At 38.2% G+C, this 6,000-nt stretch overlaps 1 protein-coding gene across 1 annotated transcript in view; it reads right to left on the bottom strand.

Moving 5' to 3' along the window:
- Window positions 1–643, bottom strand: part of akt3b (v-akt murine thymoma viral oncogene homolog 3b) — a 50,886-nt gene extending 50,243 nt beyond the window's left edge. The window contains exon 1 of the mRNA XM_075464196.1: window positions 361–643. The gene's annotated coding sequence lies outside the window, so the exon portion shown is untranslated. The remainder of the gene's footprint in view (window positions 1–360) is intronic.
- Window positions 644–6,000: the final 5,357 nt, after the last annotated feature.

The following is a 6,000-nucleotide window of genomic DNA, read 5'->3' on the forward strand; positions in this document are numbered from 1 at the left end:
ATTTCTGATGGAGATAAGACGCTGTGTTTTTTCAGGGGGACGGGGTCATATGGGGGAGGAGAGGATGTTGAGGATGGGGGGGTGTCGTTAATAATGAAGATGGTTCAGGCCAGAACGGCCAGGACGGTATCGCTTCCATTATTACCCTCAACTACCTCCTGAAACAGCAGCAGCATCCCGACGCCAGAATGGCGAATGACGTAGCAGCCGTCCGCTAACTGCAGCTAGCAAGCATGCTAACCTCCCACCCAGTCGGGGCTCAAACTCAAACCTGATGTCCATACCCTTAAAACGAATGCCCCCTCCTTCCTTCCCATCTCAACCTCCAATATATTATGGCATACCATTCAATTATTTCACCTGTTAATCGAAGACTCATAAGGATGCCCCTTCCTCCTCCTTCTCTCCTCTATGGTTACAGGAGGTGTAACATCCCTCAGTTGCGACAACAGGAGGACAGCAATGGAGCCATAGTCGCTCCAGATGCCGACTCCAGAATGTGAAAGCCCAAACAGGAAGGTTTGGTGTCCCAAACAGAGACTGCGGTCGCAGGCAGACAGACCGCAGAGTTCCCGCTCCCTCAGCAGCTCCGTTAGGAAACCTCGCTCGGCTACGAGTCGGCACTTTCAGGCTCAGTCGGATCTCAATGGGAGGACCCCGCTGCCTTCAAATGCTGTCGGAAATGTAATCTTTCATGCTCCCATTAATCCAACCGGCTGGTTTTGTCTGAATCTGCTTTTTTGGGAGCAAATTGTCCTCGTATTTTCATTTAGAGCTTAAAGTGGTAACACCACTAATAGTACCAAGAACATTAGCTTATGTTTTAGAAATAGATCTGTTCTGAATGCAATGCGTTTTGGGGATGTCCTTTTTGGAAAAGGAAAAGATCCTGAAGTTCAAGCCTCATCAAAATGGTCTCCGTGGAAGAGTGACAGTTAAGAAGCCATTCTTTAAAAAAATGAAAACAGGGAGAAAAGGCTAAAGTATGCCAAATTACACAAGGTCTAGAATGAAAAAGAGTCGCAACAGATCTTATGGAGTGATGAATCAACGCCAGAGCCTGGACCTCAGCATCACTGAAGCAGTGTGGGGTCATGTTGGCAGAGAACGGAAGAAATGCAGGCAGCATTCAAAGAAGAGCCCTTCAACAAGCTTGGGAAATTATTCAGAGGACGACTTTCAAGAAAATTTGTAAGAGGCTTCAAATTGTGTTAGAAAAAAGGTTGACTTTTAACTAATATTTTAGTTAATATTTTAACAAAATATTTCAGTATTGATAGTATTGTTCAAAATCTACAGAAGAGTATTAGGGCCAGGCATAAGAAAAAATATTTATTTGCCTGTCGAGAATAAAGTCGACATGTCGAGATTAATGTCAACATGTCGAGAATAAAGTCCACAAGTCAAGATTAAAGTCGAAATGTCGAGAATAAAGTCCACATGTCGAGATTAAAGTCTAAAGTCGACATGTCGAGAATAAAGTCGAAATGTCGTGAATAAAATCGAAATGTCCAGAATAAAGTCCACATGTCGAGAATAAAGTCGAAATGTCCAGAATAAAGTCGACATGTCGAGAATAAAGTCGAAATGTCCAGAATAAAGTCCACATGTCGAGAATAAAGTTGAAATGTTGAGAATAAAGTCCACATGTCCAGAATAAAGTCCACATGTCGAGAATAAAGTCGAAATGTCGAGAATAAAGTCCACATGTCGAGAATAAAGTCGAAATGTCGAGAATAAAGTCCACATGTCGAGAATAAAGTCGAAATGTCGAGAATAAAGTCCACATGTCGAGAATAAAGTCGACATGTCGAGAATAAAGTCGAAATGTCCAGAATAAAGTCGACATGTCGAGAATAAAGTCGAAATGTCGAGAATAAAGTCGACATGTCGAGAATAAAGTCGACATGTCGAGAATAAAGTCGACATGTCGAGAATAAAGTCGACATGTCTAGAATAAAGTCGAAATGTCGAGAATAAAGTCCACATGTCGAGAATAAAGTCGAAATGTCGAGAATAAAGTCGAAATGTCGAGAATAAAGTCCACATGTCGAGAATAAAGTCGAAATGTCCAGAATAAAGTCGAAATGTCGAGAATAAAGTCCACATGTCGAGAATAAAGTCCACATGTCGAGAATAAAGTCGAAATGTCGAGAATAAAGTCAACATGTCGAGAATAAAGTCGAAATGTCGTGAATAAAATCGAAATGTGGAGAATAAAGTCCACATGTCGAGAATAAAGTCGAAATGTCGAGAATAAAGTCCACATGTCGAGAATAAAGTCCACATGTCGAGAATAAAGTTGAAATGTTGAGAATAAAGTCCACATGTCGAGAATAAAGTCGAAATGTCGAGAATAAAGTCCACATGTCGAGAATAAAGTCAAAATGTTGAGAATAAAGTCGAAATGTCCAGAATAAAGTCCACATGTCGAGAATAAAGTCGAAATGTCTAGAATAAAGTCCACATGTCGAGAATAAAGTCCACATGTCGAGAATAAAGTCCACATGTCGAGAATAAAGTCGAAATGTCGAGAATAAAGTCCACATGTCGAGAATAAAGTCGAAATGTCGAGAATAAAGTCCACATGTCGAGAATAAAGTCAAAATGTCCAGAATAAAGTCCACATGTCGAGAATAAAGTCGAAATGTCGAGAATAAAGTTGAAATGTCGGGAATAAAGTCGACATGTCGAGAATAAAGTTGAAATGTTGAGAATAAAGTCGAAATGTCGAGAATAAAGTCCACATGTCGAGAATAAAGTCAAAATGTCGAGAATAAAGTCCACATGTCGAGAATAAAGTCCACATGTCGAGAATAAAGTTGAAATGTCGGGAATAAAGTCGACATGTCGAGAATAAAGTTGAAATGTTGAGAATAAAGTCGAAATGTCGAGAATAAAGTCAAAATGTCGAGAATAAAGTCGAAATGTCCAGAATAAAGTCCACATGTCGAGAATAAAGTCCACATGTCGAGAATAAAGTCGAAATGTCGAGAATAAAGTCGAAATGTCGACTTTATTCTCAACAGGCAAAATATAAATATTTTTTCTCATGCCTGGCCCTAATACTCTTCCGTAAAAATCAGTTTTTACTTTACAACTGTGTTTCCATTTACGTTTGCACGTTTCAATAAATCGCTGAACTTTTTCCCCGTTCTTCCTGGCACACTGCAAAAAGCCAGCTTTCAAAAACAAGAAAAAAAAAGTACAAAAATTAGCTGTATTTTGCTTAAAAAAAAGCAAATATTATCTGCCAATGGAACAAGAAAATGTGGCTTGTCAAGATTTTTCAAAACAAGTAAAAATATCTAATCTCAATTAACCCACAAATACCTTAGAATTAGTGTATTTTAACTAATAACAAGTACATTTTTCTTGATTCTAATTAAATACACGTGGCCTATTTTCTCAATATATTGAAAAATATTCTTGAATTAAGTAAATGCTAGAGCCATTATCTTGACATAGTGGTATGCACTGGGCCTTATATTTCTTGAAACCAGCTTGGAAACTGTTGATATTCTAGCTTCAAGCATGTACTTACTCAAAACAGGTCATAAAATCTCAGTAACAAGCTGTAATATCTTATTTAGATAATTAAGGACAGAAACACTTAAAACAAGTGAAGCAGTCTAACATAAAAACTCCTTACTAAGAAGAACTATCTTATCGGACAAAAAATAAGCATATATCCCTTTGATCTAAGATATTTCTTTTTACTTAGATTTCACTTTTTGCAGTGTAATATACAGTATGTAAAGAAACGAGGAGAGGCTCCTGAAGCCTACTGTATGTCATAGGCTCAGCCTCGCCTGCACTATTCCCCAACCCTTAAATGAGTAACCAAAACCATGACAAGGGTTGTAATAATTGAATGAGTGTGACTGTGCTTGGTTATATGTCTCCTTGCGTCTCGTTTGTCTCTATGTGGCCCTGTGATGGACTGGTGACATGCCATATAGAGCTCAACTGGTTAAGCTGGCGCCCCATACACAAAGGCTGCAGCTGGCCAGGTTTTGTGTCCCGGTCTGGGGCCCTTTGCTGAATGTCTTCTCCCACTCTCTCTGCCCCCTTTCCTGTCTACCTACTTTCAACTTAAGGCCATTAGTCCCCCCAAAACACAAACACACAAACCAATGCTCAGTATATATTCAAATATTATGTGTTTTTTTCCCAATTAGAATTCTGAATATATTCAGGAATGTTACAACTTTAACTTGAAAGTACTTTTTAGTAAATGTATTAAAAGTATATTTAACAAATACATTGAATGTTCCTTTGAAGGGTGGTATGGAAAGTTGAAATTTATGTGGCTTTTACTTTACATAAAAGCATAAAGCGTGATTTTGCAGTAGGTATGACCATGGCAATGACATGATATTGACATGTAGATGTGCTCAGTATGGGACTGTGTTCATAGTTTCGCTGCAATCTGTTGGTTTCCCTAGCAAGGCAACTTTTTTTCTTAAATGGGCTTTGTATGAATTTGACTAATTTGGAATTTATGTTTTTTTATTTATTTATTTATTTTTATTATTATTTTATTCATTTTCAAACAGACACAGAACAGAGAACATACATGACAGCAGAGGCAAGTAAAAATAAAGTGACATAAAGTGAATAACACATGGAAAGAGAGACAAAATACAAGTAATAATAATAAAAATTAAAATAAATAAATAAATACAGAAATAAATAAATAAATAAGCAGAAATAAAACAAGCAAAAATAGCAATACTATAATGGACCTTTCATGGGAAGTTCTAAGAGAGTTTACAATTCAGACATTATACATGGAACAGGGACTATGCAGCCGTATCAATAAAACAAAATCAGCACATGAGAAAAAACATCAATGAATTAGATTGTAATTGGCTGTATTGGACTGTATTTTTGAAGTGCCTTGATTTGATGTTTGTTGTGACATAGTGCTATATGAATAAAACTGAATTGAAGGGAATTGAAAGGTCAATTTGGTGCAGATTGTATGTTTTATGTGCCACTTCCTGTTTCATGGAAATGTCCTATTATAAGTATGTGTAACCAGTATGAAACCTCTGCGTTGTGTTAAGGTTAGAACGAATGGAGACCACACCACTGCTCTTTCGAAGGTCTTTATTTTCCTCAACCTTTCCTCACTTTCCTCACCGAACATCAGAAAAAAGAGAACCGCGATTACAATGATGCAAACATTAGCACAAATAAGTCAAACATGGAGCATAGCTGACAAAATAAAATGCCAAATATAAATGACAAAATGGGAGCTCACCTTTCCTCACCGAACATCAGAAAACAGAGGAAGAGTTTAGGCGGGACCTTGTCTTTTGTCACAGATGTTGCTCCCCCATAAAAGAATGTACAGAAACCGAAAAAGAAAACAAAAGTTCCACCTGACTAGTCTTATAAATGTCATAAAAACAATTAAAAACAATAATTTTGTATAATTATACACAAGCCAAATTAACCCTTGTTACACATGCAGAGCAATGGCAATTACAGGATACCGATGTGTACATCTGGTTCAGGAGCTGACTGTCATCCAATGTCATGGTTCTCTGGCATTTGGTGTTGTTCCTCGTGTTCACCTTCCTTTTTCCCCATGTGTGTGTTGTATTGTCTTCCCCTGCTGAGAGTTGCTGGTGTGTACCTGCGTGTGTGAGTGTGGGCTTGGCTAAACTTCTCCAGCGGGCTCTCTCGGCACAGCTGAGGATCATCTACTTCATCAACCCTGATGCTGATATTCCCTAGGATGATATCCACTCAACGCCAGGTCATTGTAACTCCTAAGTGGTACAACTGGCCGCTGCTTAAAGGGACACTGTGTAATATATTAATAATAATAATAATAATAATGACTTGGTTTTATATAGCGCCTTTCAAGTAACCCAAGGTCGCTTTACAAAAAGGAGATGGGGCTAGGGAATAGAGGAAAGAAGAGGGGAGGGGGTAGAAATGGGGATGGGGCCAAGGTGATTAAGGACCATAGGCCTCAGTGAATAA

The sequence above is a fragment of the Odontesthes bonariensis genome, chromosome 4, assembly GCF_027942865.1.
Source record: "Odontesthes bonariensis isolate fOdoBon6 chromosome 4, fOdoBon6.hap1, whole genome shotgun sequence".
Taxonomy (NCBI): domain Eukaryota; kingdom Metazoa; phylum Chordata; class Actinopteri; order Atheriniformes; family Atherinopsidae; genus Odontesthes; species Odontesthes bonariensis.